This window comes from Paroedura picta, chromosome 1 (genome assembly GCF_049243985.1).
Source record: "Paroedura picta isolate Pp20150507F chromosome 1, Ppicta_v3.0, whole genome shotgun sequence".
NCBI classification, from domain to species: domain Eukaryota; kingdom Metazoa; phylum Chordata; class Lepidosauria; order Squamata; family Gekkonidae; genus Paroedura; species Paroedura picta.
In genome coordinates this window covers 150,299,923-150,321,258 of record NC_135369.1, presented here as the reverse complement: position 1 = coordinate 150,321,258, position 21,336 = coordinate 150,299,923, and the positions used below count along the sequence as shown (strand labels likewise).

The 21,336-nt window shown below is 44.9% G+C and overlaps 1 protein-coding gene across 2 annotated transcripts in view; it reads right to left on the bottom strand.

Moving 5' to 3' along the window:
- Positions 1-19,157, bottom strand: part of LOC143822860 (uncharacterized) — a 61,672-nt gene extending 42,515 nt beyond the window's left edge. For both annotated transcript variants that reach the window (XM_077308556.1, XM_077308565.1), the window contains exon 1: positions 18,960-19,157. The gene's annotated coding sequence lies outside the window, so the exon portion shown is untranslated. The remainder of the gene's footprint in view (positions 1-18,959) is intronic.
- Between the last annotated feature and the right edge of the window lie 2,179 nt (positions 19,158-21,336).

Sequence of the window (21,336 nt, the reverse complement as noted above, 5' to 3'; positions counted from 1 at the left end):
CACCACAGAAGCAAGAAGTTTAGGTATTCGGTACAGAAGTCAGCATTGTATGATTCTTGGCTTTTTACAAAGATGGATTCAAAAATGAGGAGTGACTTGGGCCATTTCAGTAGCTGAACATTTTTACAGAGCCAGCTGGGTGTAGTGGCTCGATGACAGTGTTGAACCAGGATCTGGGAGACCCAGATGTGAATCCTCCCTCAGCCACGGGAGCTTGAAGAGGGACTTTGAGCTGCACAGTCTCAGCCAAACACTCTCAAGATTGTTGCAAGGATAAAATTATGGAGAGGAGAGTAATGCAAGTCAGCTTGCTCCCCACCAGGGAGAAAAGGTGAGGTATAAATGAAGTAAATATGGAGGCCATTCCACACCCGATAAATATAGTGAAATACCTTATGCAGATGCCATATTTTTAGCGTTTTGCACAATGTCACCAACATCTAGCCTCCAAGCAGCAAACCGGTAGCTACATCCTCCATTTTAAATCGCTAGCTGGGGAATCGTGTAAAGTAGATTCCCCCAACTAAAAAGCATAAGCTAGAGGAGAGCAACCAATAAGTCACACAGTAAGGAAATGTGTGGAGCTGAAGTAGCACTTTCTCCGCCTCCAATTCCCACCCTCGCATCTACCTCCCTCTCCCTTCTCCCAGGGATGTATTTTTTTTAAAAGCAAACTGCATGGAGCAACAAATAGCTGTTAAATTGTGCAGGCAAAGCAAAACAAAAAAAATCCCCAGTTAAAACACAAGTTTTAAAGTTATCTCCCTACCCAAATCAGGAATGAGAGTAATCTTTAAAAGACTTCCTGGTATGGTCAAATAATCTTGCCCTGATTGTCGCAGTTGGAGACTTCCTGGTCCTTTGAGCACACGTCCGCCCTGACTGCTCCCAGAACAACTGTTAGCCAGTTAGACTGTTAGGACTCTCTTTCTCCTCTCTTATAGATTTGGTTTCTCTTTTCAATAAAACTATTTTATTCTTTCAAGCAGCTGGTGCTTTGCCCTCCGGTAATTTAAACTCTGACAACACTAAATAAGGCCACACCATCCAGATGTCAGAGGATGGGGTTTGGTATTCTATTTTTCTACTGTTTCTCATTTAGTGGAAATAGAATGGTGCAAAACAGCATTCATTCTCCCCTCCCCCAAAAAGCAATCTTAGCATTTTCTCAATGTACCATTTGAGTCTTATTCCAAATAAAAATCAGTAATAAAAAGAATGTGCAATCTCAGACAACAATCACTTAACATCATAAAAAACATTTCCAGACTACATATGTCCACCTATCCTATAGCTCCTCTAGGTACTTGCTCTCTGCAGCACCACTCTGGCCCTTATTTTCTTTGCTGCAAGGGCAAATAATGACATTTTGTTAGAAACAAATGAATTAGTATCTGCTAACAAAAACACAAGTTTTTCCTGGTCGGATTTATCATTTATCCCATCTAGTAGGCCAGCAAGAAATTTGGCCCTAGGATCTGTATACAATGGGCAAGTGAGAATGTAATGTGGGAGAGCCTCCAGAACTAAAGCTCCACAAATACAGAAGCATTGATCTTTTGGTGTTTTATAGTATCGCCCACTCAGTACAGCTGTTGGCATTGTTTGAAATTGCAGGGAGGTAAAAGCTACTCTGAGACTATGAGTTGAAAGATAGACTAAATAGGAAGATCTCAAATGATTTGTTTTGAATAATTTGTACCAGGGTGAACTTTTAGATTGCAGGATTAATGATCTATCAATCAAGGCATCTGAGATAAATACCCAGTCTCTGAGTTGGTTATTATCTCCTGAAGAGTTTAACAGGTCATCTGGGATGGAATAACGTGACAAAATGCTGTTTAAAAGTCTGGAGCGAGAGGGATCTTTGGCCAACAAAAGCTTAAAAGATTGTTCACTAAGTGAATTTGAACTTGATGTCCCATACTTCCATTTCTTCCATACTTTTACAATGGCCAAATGTATGCGAGCCCTAATTGAGGGCAGGCCAGTTTCTGCTCAGATAAGAGCTGCTGATGTCCCCTTTGGAAGGACTAAGATACGCCTGAGAAAAAGATTTTGAATAGTTTCTAAGCTGTTAATAATATCTTCCTTCAAACCCCAGATTTCAGCAGCGTATAAGAGGTGAGGGACGACCTTGCTAGTAAATAGTTTCAAAACTGGGTCTACAAGATGTCCTCCCTTTGTGTTGTAGAATCTCAGAATAGACCCAACTAACCTCAGTGCAGAGGACTTGATGGTTTCTAGGTGTGCATTCCAATTCAGGGTCTCTTTAAATGTGACTCCCAGATATTTGAAAGAGCTACATTGTATGATAGGGTGCCCGCGTATACTCCAGTGTGATTTTTTGGGCCTTTTTCTAAATACAATTACTTTTGTCTTCTCATAATTAATGTTGAGTGACTCCTCCTTGCAGTGTGCACCTAGTTCTTGCAGCAGCCTTCTTAGTCCTATTTTAGTCAAAGAAATTAGGGCCATGTCATCAGCATACAATAAAATGGAGATTTTTTGTTGGCCAAGAGTCTTAATCCAGAAGTCCTTGAAATGTTGAAACTGGTCAGGCCCAAACAACAAGGTTTATTTTCAGCTGATTCCTAGATGCCTCTGAAAGCACATCCCAACTAGATGATGAGATACAGTGCTATGCACCGGATCCTTGCACCAGATACCGGATCTTGTGGATGGTCTGCATGTGGGCGGTGCCCAAACTGTTTGTAAGCAGAAGGCATGTCCTATACCTGGATCTCCTACTAGAGAGAAAGAATGGGTCAGCACTTAGTGGCAAAACATTGGTAAAACGGCTGCATGTCTCTAACATGCTTTAAAGCGTAGTGTCGACATCTGTAAGCTGAAGGCTGTTCTTCCAACCAGAAGTAACACACATATTTCCAAGGGCAGAACATGTGTAAAACTGTCAATGAAAATGAGAAAAAAAGAACAGATAAGGATATATGCTACTTTTGCTTGGCTGATATGGAGCTGCTTGGCAACTATGGGAAACGGACTAACTAGCCATTTCTTCCTGGGCACAATTCAAAATGCGGATTCTTTCTTTTGGAATCCTAAATGGCTCGGGGTCAGAGGACATGAACGGCCACCTCCTCCCATGCTGTCCCGCCCGGCAGTTAAGATCTATCTCACCAGCCCTGTCCTTTGTGTCCCAGCCCTCAGAAGGGCAGCAGGTGGCAACCAGAGATGGAGCTTTCCCCCCTTTGTTTATGAAACACCCTTACCCTGAGGCTCCCTTCGGTGCCAGGCAAAGGTGTTTCTGTTCACCCAGGCTTTTAAGGAAGGGGCTAATCTTTTAACACCAGTTTTATAGGGCGATTAGCCTGACAACTGTTATTTTAAGCCACCCGGTTATCTTTTGGACTCTGGCTGGTTTTTTGTTGTTATTATTCTGGATTTTGATTAATATCTTTTAAATGTTTTTATTATGTTTTATTTTGTAGTCTGCCTCAGGCAGGTTCTCTGGAAAAACAGCATTAAGGGGTTTTGAAGGCATTTGTATGATGGCTTATGTTCAGTTTGGCTGTGGTGCCTTGTGCCACTTATGCTGCCATTCTGATGCTCAAGGTAGAGAGTTTCCATGCTGCCTCTTGCACCAAAATGACATCATGGCTGATGCTGCACAGTGGAAAGCAACACTTAACAAAGACGCTGTTCGAAGAACTATTTTACCAGTTTTATGGGGGAAATAAGTATTTTTAGCCATGTAGAAAAACCTGTGTGTATAACAACCTCTCTCAACTTTTTTAACATTGAGAACCCCCTGAAACATTCTTCAGGCTTCAGGAAACCCCAGAAGTGTCGTGATCGTGCAGAATATGGTTGGGAAGCATAGCTGTGTACAACCCCCTGGGGGCCCCTCCCCGTCCCGGCCCATCACTGGCCATTGGGGGGGGAGGGGCAAGTCAACATGACCATATATGGTCATCTCACCCGATGCATGTTTAACAAATGTAAGAACTATATTACAATTAATTAACTCCCACCCATTCAGGAAACCCTTCCAGGACCATCAATAAACCCCAGGGTTCCACAAATCCCTTGTTAGGAAAGCCTAGAAAAAGCAACATTCACCTGTCTGGGTTTGCTTTGAATTTGATGGGTATGTCTCATGTGGGTGGGCATCTGCCTTCAGAGTCACTGGTTGTCTGCAAGACAGCACAGGATTACTCTAAGGGACTTTGACCTGGATGGCCCAGGCTAGCTGGATCTTGTCAGATCTCGAAATCTACAGTGTCAGCCCGGGTTAATACCTGGATGGGAGATCACTAAGGAAGTCTGGGGTTGCTACATGGAGGCAGGCAAGGGCTTCTCACTTGCCTTGCAAGCCTGATAGGGTACTTTCTACCACCATAACCACCAATCTAAGGGAGGATACACTATCCTTTGATGACCAAATACAGTTTAATAAATACTACAAAGAAGAGTTGGTTTTTATAGCCCACCTTTCATTACCAGAAAGAGTCTCAAAGCACCTTACGTTCACCTTCCCTTTCCTCTCCCCATATCAGACACCTCCCCTCTGAGGTGGGTGAGGCTGTGAGAGCCCTGAGATTCCTGCTCGGTCAGAACAGCTTCATCAGTGCTGTGGGGAGCCCAAGGTCACCCAGCTGGCTTCATGTAGGGCAGTGGTCCCCAACCTGCAGGCCGGGCCGCGAAGGCCATGGCGCCGGGCCGCGGCTCCCTCTCCCCACCCCCACCCCCTGCAGTAAAAAACTTCCCAGGCCGCAAGCTTGCGGCCCGGGAAGTTTCTTACTGCAGGAGGGCGGGGAGAGGGAATCAGGGCCGACTGCGCCTGTGTGGGCGCGGCCCGATGCGCGGCCGCGGCCCGCAGTTGCGGCCCGATGCGTGGGCGTGGCCCGCGGGCGCGGCCCGTTCCGTGGGCGTGGGCGTGGCCCGCGCGGGCCGCGGGCCGCGCCCCGATGCCCTGCCGGTCCCCAACCTCAGAAAGGTTGGGGACCACTGAGGTAGGGGACTGTAGAATCGAACCCAGCTCACAAGATTAGAAGTCACTGCTCATAACCACTACACCGAGCTGATCAAGATATAATTGAGTTGGCTGCAACTGCTGTTCTTCACCTCCTGTGATGAATACACAGGGCCATTTCGCACGGCTTCAAAATAGCACAATGGTTGCTAATTGGAAACGCTACTAATTTGCCATAACCCACGACGTCGTAGACAATCTGCAACAATCCTGAAACCGACCCGCAAAAAGCGCTTCGTTGTGGCGCTTTCAGGGGAATCCAGAAAAGTGGATTCACCCTCCGGATAGCGATACACTCCTGCAACCAATCTGCAACAGTAGCGCTAAAGACCTGTGCGTTACCATTGTTGCCGGTTCTTCAAAGTCCCTCCCCCTGGCTCTCTCCTCCAAACTTCCGGCGAACCGATCGCCATTTTTTTTTCTCCGAGCGAGCGGGGATAAACGCACCGGCGAGCCTCTTTCTGTTTAGAGGCTTCCCTGGCTTCAGTCCTTCACCTTTAGTCACTAAGCACAAACCACATAAAAGCCCGTTTGCTGAAATAAAGTCCCTTTATTTTTTACACATAAATTCAGCCGAAAATCGGGCCCGTGAGAGGGGGGGGGAATTTTTTTTTATCACTCGAGGCAGCGTGCAAACGATCATACAATCAAACGACAGCTCACATTAGGCAGCTGGATGGGTCTCTCCGTAGCAACGAATCTACCTAGATTCGTTGCTATGGGTCGGTTTTTTTTTTTTAAAAAACCTTTCTTAAAGGGAAAGGGGCTGTTTGGGAGCATGCTAACGGCTGCCCATTGGCTGCTTGACGGCCAGGGGCGGGACGAGCTTGGCAATAGCGCTTCCTTTCTAGCGATTTCTGCCGAGACCGGAAGCCTGTGGGAAACGCTAAAAAACGCAACTGATTCCACTACAAAGGCAGGTATGCATAACGACGAATTCCACTATTTTAAATGGCGATTTTTCATTCCGCAAACAATTTGCAACAAAGATCCCCGTGCGAAAAGGCCCACAGTCTGAGATGGGTGGCAAGTAGGTATCTGTGGTATTTTGAAAGTCTCTGGGGTTAGGGCTGCAGTGGCTGGAGGCACAGAGGGAGAGAGCCCTCTTTAATAAATAAATTCGGCTGGTAGAGCTTTCCTGAGTGTGACAGGTTGCACCTGACCAAATTCCTCCTTCTCCACAACTGTTACAGGCCACAGCCCACTGATGTTCTTTGCTGTTGTGATCATTGTGATCAATTGTAATAATTGCTGGACTGTAGTTGTTTTAACTGGATTTTAATGGATTTTATGGGGTTTTAGAATGTTGTAACCCGCCACGAGCCGCAAGGGAGTGGCGGGCAATAAATCGAATAATAATAATAATAATAATAATAATAATAATAATAATAATAATAATAATAATAATAATAATAATAATAATAATAATAACCTAGTTGGGGCTATATGAAAGTTCCCGTTGAGCCCGTTTGCACTATTCAGCTATTCCTGCAGTGGTCCAGACTGAGTTTCCATTGCCTCTATTATTATATTTGCACTTGATTTGTTGAGATGTATTTGTTTCCTCCTAAGCAGGCTTCTGATGTCTATCTTTGCCTTTGCTGCAGTGATTGCTCTTGGCATTTCGATGGGCTGCTTATGTCACATGTTGGCCTCTGAGTGCCTGTGCGAGAGCTTTCCTACCTTGCCTTATTTGGCTGTGGCTTTGTTGAACTTGCTCATTTTCCCACCCATGTACTTATTGGCTAGATTTCGGAATCAGGGAGGAAGAAGGCACAGACGATAACCCTGTCATGTTTGACACTGTGGGCTGGTGAGTCAGGGTGTGTGAAGGACACACAGAAACTTCGTGTACGCAGCCTTGATTAATGAGTAAGGAAAGGAGAAATGGAAGATGACCTCTACAGGGTCACATTTTAACTGGGATTTCTGTTGCCGACCTCTACAGGGTCACATTTTAACTGGGATTTCTGTTGCCCGGGCTATGAATTTATTTTCAGTCTTTTGAATCATGTCTTGTTTTTGTATTTTGTGATTAAGATTTAAGAGTGAAGAATGTAATTCTGAAAAAATACATAATTTTTTTTTCTTCATGTTTCCCTGCGTTTGACTCTAGAGTTAGGGAGGAAATTTTCTTCACTGGCAAAATGAAAAGAAATCATGCCAGAATTGGAGGACTATCCTGACTGGTTTGGGAGCAACTTTTCTTTTTAGGCCAGAAGCAGCCTTTTCTTTTTAAGCAGTAGTAGCCTTTCAGTCTAGTGTCCACTTGCTTTGAGGATATCTTCAGGCCTCCAGGGGCCTATGGCTATGCTACCCTCTCTCCCCCCTAATTTCCCGGTGTCTAAGGGTTGAGAGGCCCACAATCTTATGAGAGTCCTTTCTCTTCAACCTTCCTGGATCCTTGGATAGATAGCTATTAAACTCTATTAGTCTGCTTATTAGGAAATGAGCTAAAACTAGAAGGGCAGAAGGATGGTAGAATAGCAGTTCATCGTTTAATATGCATTAGGCTCACTCTCCTGTTGCCAGCCTTTTGTTTCTAGTGTCTGTAGCATGCCTACTGGTTTATAGTTCATCTTCCCACTTTCTGTTGGGGACTAGGTTCCAGCTATGCTATAAACTCACATTTCATTTGCTCATTCTTACATGTTCTTGGTCTCCATAGCCCATATTATTTTCTATAACCGTATGCATATTTCTGATGATTTTTTATCCACGAGTGGCAGACTGCCTCCCCCTGCAAGCCTCAACTTGTGGCCTCCAGCAGCCCGGTCAGACGTAAACACAGCCAGATCAGAAATGGCAGCCTCATGCCAGTGGGAAGGTGGGGACAGAGCAGCTGACCAGGGGATTTAAAAGGTGGGTGGAAGAAGCAGGGTGGAGGTTTGGGAAGGAAGGGCATGACAGCGGCCAGAGAGACAGTGTCGGGAGAGCAGGGCTAAGAGGAAGCAGAAGCAGCTGCCACCGTCCACGTGGGCACAGGACTGGCAAGGCTGGAGGCATCAGGATTGGCCACTGAGGGAAGCAGAGGTGCTGGAGACAGGCCAAGGCAAGAGGGAAAGGCTGCTAGAATGTCTGTGTTGCAGAGGCTTTGAGGGGAGCAAACAGGGACAGCAGCAGTTGGGAGGAGCAGACTGACCCCCAGAATGCTTTGCAGCCAAGAGTAGACTGCAGTAAGGAAGGGGATTTGTGGCATGAAAGTCCTAGACCTGTGTATGGTAGACTAGGGTAATGACTGTATATTAACCATTGTAAGTTTGGGCAGATGAGAAACTACAGGTTAGTCCATACGGGTATCCCTGGACTGGGGCTGATGGAACTCAACTCCATTATTTTAAAATATGTATTCCTTTATAATGCATGTGACTGCAGTTTGTAGTTTCCTTTTGTAGTGTATTATGCAATAGTGCCTTTCAATATACTGTTTAATTCATGTAAGTAACTTTGGAGTCTGTGTTTTCCTACTGGCAGTCGTATACGCTGTCTGGGCCCAGTGTACCTGAGGGATCACCTTTCTGCCTACACCCCTCAAAGAGTCCTATGCTCCACCACCTCCAACTGGCTGGTGATCCCTGGCCCAAGGGAAGCATGCTTGACCTCAACCAGGGCCAGAGCTTTCTCCATTCTGGCCCCCACCTGGTGGAATGAACTTCCAGAGGAGATCAGGGCTCTGACGGAACTTGAACAGTTCCACAGGGCCTGCAGAAGAAAGAAGAAGAAGAAGAGTTGGTTCTTATATGCCGCTTTTCCCTACCCGAAGGAGGCTCAAAGCGGCTTACAGTCGCCTTCCCATTCCCCACAACAGACACCCTGTGAGGTGGGTGAAGCTGAGAGCCCTGATATCACTGCCCGGTCAGAACAGTTTTATCAGTGCCATGGCGAGCCCAAGGTCACCCAGCTGGCTGCATGTGGGGGAGCGCAGAATCAAACCTGGCTTGCCAGATTAGAAGTCCGCACTCCTAACCACTACACCATACTGGCTCTCCAAAGCTCCTCCACCAGGCATTTGGTTGAAGTCGAACAGAGAGAAACAGACCTATCCAATGGCAATACAATAAATATATTCATAATATCCGTTTTCAGTGAGATTCAGACCAGTATCCCCATACCTATGAGCCTGTAGCCAATATTATATTATTATTATATATATATAAGGTTTACATTCTCGATACCTATAAAATTGATAAAAATATTGAAGACTCAGAGGACTTGTCACTCATGAAAGAATCTCACTGAAAACGGGTATTACCTGGATTCTGTTTTGACAGAAGTCCTACAGAATAAAAACACAAGGAAAACTACAAAAAAGGACACTTTTCTTTTTTTTATGAATATATCGTATTGCTATTGGATAGGTCTGTTTCTCTCTGTTTGGTTTAATTATTAGACCGTCCTTCTTATACTCTTGTATGATATTTGGTTGAAGTCGACCTGAACCAATCACTTCCCATTGGCCCCCAGAGCCTCCCTCCTATGGGAACCACTGCTGATTCGTCCAACCCACAGGGCCGTCAGTATGCGATAGTTGATTTATTGTTCTATTGTTCTATTATATTGTCTATTGTTACCACTGTATTATTATTGTTACAACTACTGAGTTATCTGTATTGTTCCCTGTTTTATGTAAACCACCCTAAGCCTTGGGGAGGGCAGTGTATAAATATAACAAACAAACAAATATCCTTAGGTTACTAAGAACTCACAAGAACAGGGGCCTCCTGCTTAAGGAGATGGAATTAACACTAGTTCTGGTGTGCATTCTTGTATTGCTTGCACTCAAATGCACCACAACTTCCAAGATAAGATGTCAGCTTTCTTTGTCCCATTGTCAGATCTGCAGATCAAAGTTGCAACTAGGCACAGTCTGGCTTGGGATTGGAAATAAAAAGGACAACGAAATGGGTTTAGAGAACAGCACCTAGGGAATAAGCATTTGACTCTAAGAATGGAAGCCTGAGTAGAAAGGCACCCCATCCTTTTCCTTACTTCCAATTAATTCTGTCAACAAAAATATCCACCAGGGAAAATCTCTTCTCAAACAAGACCTGGTTGAGTGTGGTGATTAGAAATGCTCCATATCAGTTCATAAACTTTCTCTGAGATTTCCATAAGCTAGGTGACAAAATAATGAAGACAAAACAGTACTAACTGGTTGATTAACCAATGAAATTCATTCAGTGGTAGTGTATGTGCTATGCATGCAGAAGGACCCAGATGGAGTCCCTGGCATCTCAGTATTCATTTAGTAACTCTCTACCTGAGACCCTGGAGAGCCATGGCCAGTCAGCGTGGACAATACTAACCTTGAGAGACCAAGGGTCTGACTCAAAATAAGGCAGCCACATTCATGCCTGATGCATCTGGTGGTAAGAGCTTCATCTGCTATTTAGTATGTAGGGTAGAACTCACATTATCATGGACTGAAAGTGCTGAGACTCGATTGTGTGAATGAATCATTTGGCAAATTACCAACAGAATATTTGTTGAACTTTGTTATATGTACTCAAAATACTTTTTGTTACTGATGGCCAGTTAAAGGTAGCTTGTTTCTTCTAAGAGAAAATCATCAGGGTATGGAAGTACCTAGCCTTTGACATGAGGAGAGCTTGAAATGCTAGATCGGAAAGAAGTGAATCCTGGGCCAAGGACTGCAGAAATGTACCACATCCACACAATATAAAGTGGGCTACTCTTGCTGTTCCACAGCCTAAACTCCAGCTGAGTCTCCGAAGAATAGTCACAGAGTTTTTCTGTAGAGTGCTGGGGATGGGGTGGAGGGAATGGGGTTAGAACTAGAAAGTCCCTGAAAATGACTCCAGCTCCCTAAAGGTTAACCAAAACAAAAGTGAACATTGTGTCCAAGGAAATGTAGCTAACAAAATGCCATCTGGACACTCCAGGGAATTAAGGGTTTGACATTGGCAGCAGATGGCGACTTTGGTTTTTTCCCCCATGGGGGGAGCCGAAGGAAAGCTTCCCCCTAGGCCTCCCAGAGTCATGCAACCAGTGACATTTATCATTCGGTGTCACAGCTTACCCCTCCCACTGTACTTTCCTATGGATCACAGAGTTTGGAAAACTCAAAATATGCGGTCATGGCAAGTTGACATTTCCCTGAGCCACTGAGCAGCATTTCTTCTAAACATCCTTTTTAAAGCACAGAGGTAGGCTGACTCTAATAAAATACGAAAGGAGAAAGAAGAAAATAAATAGAAAGATCACAATTTTGAATCAACAACATTTCTTCCATAATCACAGTGCCATGGTGCATCCCCCACCTATACTGGAGGAAAGAAAAATTCAGATTTTTTGGACTTGAACTTGCTTTCTTAAGTCTCATACTGAATGACAAGCTTGTAGCCAGATTGGTATATCTTGGAATCCTGTTTCATGGTAGACATTTACAGAGAGCTGGAAGTTAACAGAAATTTATCTGCTTAATACCAGCCAGGAAATCAACACCATCTAAGTACTGGCACCTTTTTTATGACAACAAAAGCAAATCCACTGCTCATGACAACCTACACAGAGGTCCCAAATTTATTTGAGAAGGTATTCTTACCTCAATCACAACCAGTAAAAGTTGGACCCCACCCCCAAAACTTTACTATTTCTAGTCATCCTAGCAAATTGAGGTGTGCTGTTTGCCAGCCATTATTCTGTGGCTGGATTGAGTGAAAATAGCCAGATGGATTCATGAGGCACTGCAAATGCATATTAAAAACCTTCAAGTTGGCTGTTTTGCACCATAAAAAAGGAACAAAAACAGAGCAGTGTTTGTTAGTCATGTTTGTGGAAACAGAAAGAATCATCAAAGCATTTCTGAGGTGAACCAAGGCACGTTGTCAGAAGCCTTCAGTTTCCTGGTAATTTGCCAGGTCCCACTTTGAAATAGTTTGGGATCATGTCACCAGGACTGCTTTGTCTTTGTATACTTGGAGTCCATCAGGAAAATATTAAGAGACAGAAATGATAGCCTGTTCAAAGGTAGTTCTGGTTAGCACCTTTACACTTTAATCGGATGCCTTTCAGTTAAGTAAAGAATACCCTGCTATATAATTACTTCAGAAAAATCCCTTTCTTATAGTGCGGACAAAATAATTCCATGTTAGAAAGATCATGGAAGCAGCCCTCTTACAAAAAGATAATTGTGATTTCTTGCCAGGAAATAGAACATATGAATTATTTTATGGCCCAGATGTGGTGTCCTTGGACTTGCTGCCATTAATTTTAGCACTGATCCAGTGACCTCAGAGGATTCAGAGAGACTTTTAGAAAGACGACTGTGCTTTTCATTGTTGAAAGGCTTCATGCTGCTTCATGCATACTATAAATCCCCTGTGTGAAGGCAGCTCTGAGTAAAACATGCACAGACATGGCTGCAGTAAGCCCAGTGCGTGGCAAGTGTTTTTCATGCAGTGGATGTGAGCCATGGCTGCCTGATCTGCGTATCCGCATTGAGACATTAAGACTTCCTCCATGTGAGAAACTCATCACACTAAATGGGACTTATATGCAAAGCATAATCAAACTCAAGATCTTGGTTTTTTGCTATTTTTTTCTCTTCCCTTTGAGAAAAGACAATGTACAGCAGATATTTAACAAAGCATTATGCTTTAAAACAAACAAACCCCTAGGTAGGCTGTTGCATTGAAGAACAGAATAAAATCAACTACCTTCAAGTGAACTGGACTCACAAGATCTATGGCCAGACAACTAACCTCCCAAGGAGGTTAGTTACTAGTATATTACTGGTACCAATCTTCAAGGCCTCACCAAAAAGGAACCTCTCATAGCTTGCCAGGGGCTCTAGAAGAGCGGGCAGCTGCACATACTAACTTGACAGAAGCCAAAGAGTCATTCTAAGCGTACTGAGTTCATCAACAGTTCAGGAACTGCAAATAACCATCTGTGCTTGTTATTTGGCTGCTAGGCAAAATTCAAATAGAAAATTAAACCTGCAATTTAAACCCAAATACTGCAACTGAATTACAAAAAAGGAAAACACAGTAGCTCTGTTAAAGCTCTGTCAAATGTAACTGGATTTAAGGCACGGGGGGCTGGAGGTTTGCACTTTGCCACCGGGTTGATATTTAAAAATTTTTAACTTTATATATGGGGTTTTATCTTCTGTAACCTGTAGCAAGATGGCTTTGCTGATAGCAGTGGGCAATAAATAACAACAATAATAATAAAGGAAGGACTGGAATCAATGTGGGACTACAAATTATTCTTCCAGAAGCCAATTTTTTTGTCATTTTCTGCTATGGACTGCTAGGAATTTCTAGGCCTATTGTTTGTTTATTTACTAGATGTTATAGACGTAGGCTTCAGCATCATTATAAAATTAAAAAGAAATTAAAATAACTGAACAGTAATCACAACAGTAAGCATCAGAAAAAATGTACAAGATTTACAAGTCTTGACCATAAACATTCAGCATATATACACACATAAAATTCTAGTTTTATATTCTCTTGACATTTTCTTCAAGGGATTTCTTTTTTTGTTTAATAGATTATATAGTTGGCAACAGCGAGGATGATAGATGGACAAACATCAGCCAAAAGAAAATCAATACACACCTCATCTGTGTCAGGGATGCTTGATATAACCTGACTCTGCTTACTACGGATGGAGCCATAAATCAGAAAGTGCAATACATAATGAGTAAGGTCTCCAATCTCATTGAGACCACATGGACAGAGTTGAAGGTCCCACAGGGTGTAACTAAGGGCATTTCCGCACATCATTAAAAATAGCGTTACACCAGCTGAATGGCTTAACGCTAAATATAGCCCCTCCTCACCTTCTTGATGTCTCGCTCTTCTCTGCCGCCATTTCACATTCTCCCCTCCACAAGTGCTGCTTGAAATGGCGGAAGAGAGCAACACAGTATATATGCGACTCGCTTCCACCTGTCAAGCCAGGCAGCCAATCCCCTTCCCCCATGGTTTAAAGGGCCTGTGATGCCCGCGATATTTTTTAAATTCAATACTTAATTGAAACACCTAAAATGAATTTCGTTCCTAATTGGGGGTGTGCGGGAGCTTAGAGAGGCATGCTCTGTGCTACAACTTTGGGGGGGGGGGATTTTTTTTTTGTTTTGCCTGCACAGTTGTATGCCTATTTGTTGCTCCAGGCAATTCACTTAAAAAAAACCCTCCCTTCCCTGGGAGATGGGAGAGGGAGGCAGGTGCAAGGGCAGGACATTGGAAGCGGAGAAAGCGCTTCTTTGCCTCCATTTATTATTATTATTATTATTATTATTATTATTATTATTATTATTATTATTCGATTTATTGCCCGCCACTCCCTTGCGCCTCATGGCGGGTTACAACATTCTAAAACCCCATAAAATCCATTAAAATCCAGTTAAAACAACTACAGTCCAGCAATTATTAGTTAGCAAGCTAACCTGGCAAGATTGGCTAATCCACTACCCTTTTCCCCTACTAGCAGGTGGAGAGGGGGTATTGGTGGTACCCATCTCTAATCCCAATCCCAAGTCTCGAGTCCCGGGGGGGCATAGATGTTAGCTTTGGCCTCAACCGTAAACCTGGCGGAAGAGCTCCGTCTTGCAGGCCCTGTGGAACGATGGAAGATCCCGCAGGGCCCGCAGCTCACCCGGGAGCTCATTCCACCAGGCAGGGGCCAGGACTGAAAAGGCCCTGGCCCTGGTCGAGGCCAGACGTGCTTCCCTAGGGCAGGGAATGACCAACAAATTTTCTCCCGCAGAGCGTAAGGCTCTGCGGGGGGCATAGGGCAATAGGCGGTCCCTCAGGTATGTGGGTCCCAACTCGCGTATAGCCTTAAAGGTTAGAACCAGAACCTTGAACCGGATCTGGGCAGCAATTGGCAACCAGTGCAGCTGCCTCAGCACCAGCTGGATGTGGGCCCTCCACGGTGTACCAGTTAGGACCCTAGCAGCTGCGTTTTGCACTAGCTGAAGTTTCCGGATCAAGGACAAGGGAAGGCCCATGTAGAGCGAGTTACAGAAATCTATTCTGGAGGTGACCGTTGCATGGATCACCGTGGCCAGGTGTTTGGGGGACAGGTAGGGCACTAGTAGTCAGGCCTGGCGAAGCTGGAAAAATGCCTGGCCCGCTACACTTTTGACCTGTGCCTCCAAGGTCAGGGAGGTATCAATGATCACACCCAAGTTCCTGGCCTGGGACACGATGGTAAGGTGCGTCCCTCCCAGGGTGGGCAAGCGCGCTTCCTGCTCCACAGGACCTCCGTCTTGGAGGGGTTGAGTTTCAGGCGACTCTGCTCGAACCATTCTGTCACCGCTTCCAAACATCTGGCAAATCAGGGCCCTGATAGAACCTAAACAGTTCTACAGGGCCTGCAAAAGGCATTTGGTTGAGGTCGACCCAAACCATCACTTCCAATTGGCCCCCAAGCCCCCCCACTACAACTGACACTAATTGAGCTTACCCACTGGGTCCCAGTAAGAGTTGAGCTGAGATCCCTTGGGAATTGTGAGGAATTCCTCTTTCTAGTACACACATACACCACCTCCTATTTTGGGGAGTGCATGTTTGCCTAGGAGTGGCCAGAATAGACTAGAACCTCTGTTTCTGGTACCTGGTCACCAGTAAAGGATCTATACCAATACCTTACCTAAACTGGGTGGAAGTGGCAGCAGTAATCTGCAGGGTTTTTGCTGCTAGCTTATACTTCTGCATGTGTTTCTATTCTTTGGCAGTTTCCAAGCAGAACAGCCCTCTCCCCTCAAATGGCACATCTTCATGTTTGGCCCTTATATTGGAGGGTAGTACTGCAGCTGAGAATACCTCCACGTAACAATGCCAGTTGCCATTATTCTACTATGAAAATCACACTGTGCCTGGCAGCATTTAGCAGCTGTTTGCTGAAATGTCCTTCCAATGTTATGAGTTTTGCTTGGAGCTGTTTGTCTTCTGGCAGTAATTCTACAAATGGTGACATTTTGTTCCAGAGGGACATAAGGTATGTGGGAATAAGTGAGACCTACAGCTCCTGAGGAGTAAACTTTGCACCCCATTATATCTATTTTTCTACCTTACTTTTCCAAGGGGGAGAAATGCATGTCTGACCGCCCCTTAACTGGTGAGACAGCTTAAATGACTGAATTTGACTTAGGATGTTTAAACAATAATTGACTCTTTGACTTTATATAAATTTTCCAGCTTCCTGGAAGAAGCAGGGATGGAGGCAGGGTTCTCCCACACTTTAATGGCAACATCTTTCACCCCCTAGACTAGTGGGAGTGCAACTGAACCATGTTCCAGACAATACAGAATACACATTACTGGGTCATAGATTTAGGTTCATCATATAGTTAATCTTCAGAGCATTGTTCAGAGTATATTTTTAAGTCCTCTATAAGTGATGGTGCTGAAGACTCTTCAACTGCCTCAGTTGGTGATGGTAACGATGTTTCCTCTGATCTTTTATTAATGCCCTCATTGGAAGGAGGTCACTTTGATGCTATGATTCTATGGTGTCAGAGTCATGAAGTCTGCTGTGCGGGTGGCAGAGCCATAGATTTCACTCTCAATGACAATAGAGGAGGTAGATACCATGGCATTATGAGTTGCTTCTCTCAACCTTTCTTGCAAAGGAGAACTATCATTGGGACAGAAAATCGTAGTGTCTAGTCACACTCAGCCAATTCCTCAGAGTCTTGATGCTAACATCACAAAGAGGCATGTGATAATACTTCAGAAACATTATTGTCAGTATCACTCAATGATTAGGGAGCCTGTCTCAGTACTGAAAGCACCCTCGGCATCAGGGAAGTACAGCTGCTGTCAGAGATAGAGATTAGTATTTGACATCAGGGTCTACCCTCTGGCTCATTTCTTGATCATTGGTGTTGGGAGGTAGCGAAGGGTGGTGACCTCAAGGGGACTCTGTCAACCTCGAATCATCTTGGCATTGTGGCAGTGGTGATTGCTGGGGGTGAACTGGGTTCAGGTGAGGTTGAAGTGCAGGGAAATGTTTTTTTTTTTTAGTTCTTTGACTTTTTAGCCAGCAGTTTGGAGTTGGCCCTGGGTAAAGGTGGGTCCTCCATTGGTTTTTGTGCCACTGGAAGAGCTCTGGAAGGTTTTTCTGTTTGTTTTTCAAAGAAATCTTTCTATGGATCTGAGGCCTTTGGGACAGATCCTATAGGACTACCTTCAGGAAAGCTGCTTTCCCCTCCCTCACTTTTGGGGTCAATTAGCGACAGGTGTTACAAGCTGAGATGTTAAGGCCTTCTGCCAAACAGAAGAGTCAGGCTTGATGTTGGTCATTTTGGCCCCGCATTCATTATAAGTTTTAAAAAGTGGCACAATTCATTGAATGTCAGATATTATCTTTTGCCTTCTTCCAGGATATTTTGAGGCAACTCAGACTGATTTCGCAGTTCTGATTTGCCAGCATGTTCTCACCTCATTAGGTTCTAAACATAGATTCCAAATTTGTGTCTGGCATTCTACAACTGTGGTTTTCTCCCATCTCTGTTTGGAACCCTCAGTTGTGGCTTTTATTTTGCATTTTTGCAGTAAAGTGGGTGCTCCCATTTCCCATCATGCCTTCCCCTTTTTTTTGGGGGGGGAGGTGATCTGAGCATGCACAATAATGCAATAATATGGAGTGGCCCGTTGTACATTAAATCATAAATTGCGGAGAGGAGGCGGAGGAGGGGATGTGGAGTCCTTGTTTTTTTTTACTTTTAACTTTCTGGAGCATCCCCAGAAAGCGGTTGCTATTGTTACTCAGAGTTCTCTGTCAGTCCTTGAGGTAAAGGGTAGGATCAGCTTACTGACTCATCCTTTCTCAGCAGTGGCAAAAAGAGAACCGAGGGAAGGGTGCTTACCCTTCCCACAACAAATGGCTTGGGAGGAGAAAGTCAGCCTTTGCTTTGAGTGGAGAGGGGGAGCACTCCTGAGAGCTAAAAATACTTTTAAAAGCTTGCCAGTTTTTCTCTGTAGCTGGCCTGTGAAAGCACAGTCCCATATGCAACAGAAGTCACAAAGATGAATTGTGCTCCCTCCTTCCACCAGGAAACTCAGGAAGCTCTTCGGGGATGAAGACGCAACAGTGTGTTGCAGTGTGCTGTGGAAACCAAATGCAAGCCGTGTGCTGTGGAAACCAAATGCAAATGAAGGGCGCCTTAAATACCTCAGTGCTCTGAATGTGAGGTGGTGTTGAGAGGTCAGAGGTGGAGAAGGATAGGACAATGATGAGGTGATGAAGAGGGGGAGGAGACTGTGCTGGGCAGCAATGGCAGTCATCTCCATGTCTAGAACCCACAACTGGGCTTGGAACGATGGCAGCACAGGCAGGAGGATGGTCACATCAACCAGGGAAACCACAGGATGACATGAGGGGAGGGCAAACACAGAAACATTCAGACCCCATTTAAAACTTTCTTTGACATTTTATCAATCATTTAAGTTTAGCAAAAGTCTTTTTGTTAGATATAGCCTGTTTCTAAAAAAAGAGAGAAAATGACAAGATGAAAGTTGTAAGCTGTAATGGAACTTGGAAACCAAGGAAAGGAGAACCACTAAAATGGCTACCAGATCTCTCCTTACAATTTAAACAACCTTGCCCAGCACAAAGCTGTGGTATCATGAGAAACCAACTACACAGCACCAAACACACATACACACACAAAAAATCGTCCTGACAATCTGACTCTGAGGGTATTTGGGGCACAGACCTGCTCTGGAGCAACTTGGTCAGGGCCCCCTTCCTCCCTTGCAAACACACACACACAGAGTCCCTTTCCTCCACCCCATTTCCCCCTTACCTGTTGGTTTCCCAACCTCATTTCCCCTCCCTCACTTGCAAACACACACAGACTCCTTCCCCTTCCCCTGTCCTGTTTCCTCCTTTACCTATTATTTCCCCAACCTTCCTCCCTCCAAGCAAGCAAACGCACACACCCGCACACACACCCTTCCCTTCCCTCCCTCCTGCTTACCTGCTCTTCGGCTGCTGCTTCAGACCCCGCTGGTCACACAGCAGCTGCCCAGGCCCCTGGGGCTGGTGAGGCTGCTGCAAAGGCCTCAGGGGCAGGGCAGCCACTTCCTCTGCACCTGTGGGTCATGCAGCAGTTGCTTAGGTCCCAGGAGCCAGTGCGGCTACTACAAATGCCTCAGGGGCGGGGCAGCCTCTGCCTTGGCTCCTGGGGCCGGAATGGCCACTACCAAGGCCTCGAGGGCGGGGCATCCACTGCCTTGGCCCCCATGGGTACTGCAGCAGCTGCCCAGGGGCCAGCATGGCTGCTGGCTGGGCCCTCCTCATCTTCTGGTGTGCTTTGTGGGTGGGGCAACAGACATCACGTCTGTCTACATTTCTAATGAGTCCTCATCAAGGACCAAAACAGCCCTGGAAGGGACCCTGCTGCTTTCCACAGCCTTTTACTCAAAATAACCAAGCTTTGTTAAAGCTACAGGTCCTCCTTTTATAACTTTGGTGTTTTTTTAAACCATTAAAAATGTTTAGATTTCAGATTTTCCTGCAAAAGCATTGTAGAAAGATGTCTGGCCTATTCACTGTTCTCATATCTAGATTTAAGTCTCCTTATGCCTGGCCGACTGTATAACAAGGAGATGACGCTACTAGCAAACCACCTCTGCTTCTCATTGCTTTAAAGCCCCTTACTGGATTCATCATAAGTTGGCAGAGGCTTTTTGTTACTTTGTGCATGTAGGCATAAATAACATGCCGCAATAGTATAAGTTTCTCCTGGCATAAAAGTACAACATTTTTATATTATTAGATCTCAATACAGAAAGCCAATTGCCATTTTTTATTTGTACTATGTATGCTTCCGGCCTGTATCCTTTGCGGTAGATTCCCAATCCAGCACAAGGCTTGTGGGGGGAAAGGAATCCCTTCCTTCTTACTCCCCCCCCCCCACACACACACAGCTAGCCTAACCATCAACTTGCAGAGCTACTGCAAATGGCTACCTGGCTTTCATGGCAGTGGAGGGACAACACTAGCTTCCTTACCAACTCATAATTCTACTCATGTGGTGGTGGTGGCTCTAGCTCTCCCCTACTACTCACATATGTGATGGCAGCAGCTCCAGTTCTTTTCTCCCACCAAGCTTATGCACTGGCTTCTACTTCCCACCCACCTCACAGCCAGCAAGCAGATGCTCCAGGAAATCTGTCCTGCCTCCATTATGGGTGATTTTCAGAGGGTTCTGCAAACTCCTCTGCAGAATATCATCCCCTATTGAGCCACATGGGAGCCAGGTTCAGCATTTGATATGGGACAAGTAGAGGAGGCATTAGGACTTCCAGAGGATATCTCATTTCCCCCTCCCCCACTATTTCCTCTTTATTTTCCCAGAAAGTGCCTACAGCCTCTTCCTTTTTTCTGGTTCTCTCTCTCCTTCCTACCCAGCAGCCAACCTTTTATACTTCTCCCCATCTTCAATTATCCCCTGCAGCCTTTGCATGGGAATAATATAGCCCAGTTGTGCAATGATGGCCCCTAGACCAGATCCAGGTACCTAGTAGGAAATGCAAAAAGACTTGCAGGGGGCACCTTCCTTTCCCGTATTCACCTCGCCACACTATTTTTCACTTGCTGTCCACCTATATCCTCACTTTTCCATGCCTCCTTCTCACATACCAATCTACCTTTTTCTGCCCTCATTTTCAGCTATATTGTTTACTTCATTTATACCTTACCTTTTGTCGCAGCAAGGAGCAAAAGAAGCTTACATCATTCTCCTTTCCTTCATTTTATCTTCACACCAGTCCCCCTAATTAGTTTACCCTGGGGGGGGGGGGCGGGGCGGGGGATGTAACTGGCCCAGGATCACCCAGTGAATTTCCATAGCAAAGTAAGTGTACAAACATGGATTTCCCTCACCATAGTCTGAAACTCTACCGGCTAAGGCACCCTAGTTTTGCTGTTGAGTAGCAGCAAGCACCAAGGGAGCTCCTCCACCAGGCATTCTCTTGAGGCTGACCGACTGAGAACATCTGCTGCCCCCCCCTCAGGCGCCCTTCCATGACTGAACAAATTTGATCTCCCCAGTGTTGTAGTTATTTATGTTGTGTTATAAATTGTTACTTGGTTGTTGTGAAACTTGTATGTTATACATTATTATAATGTTCCATGTAAAATTACATAATGTTCCATGTAAACCGGCCAGAGGTGTAAAGAATGGGTGGTATAAAAATCCAAATACATAAATAAACAAAACAAACAAACAAATAAATTTTCTAGGTCAGTCATGCAAGTCAGATGGTAGCAAGTAGCTCAGAGCTTGACACTAGGCCTGGCCTCACTGAGACCTCTCTAAAAAGTCACAATCCTGGAAATGGCCCTGCACC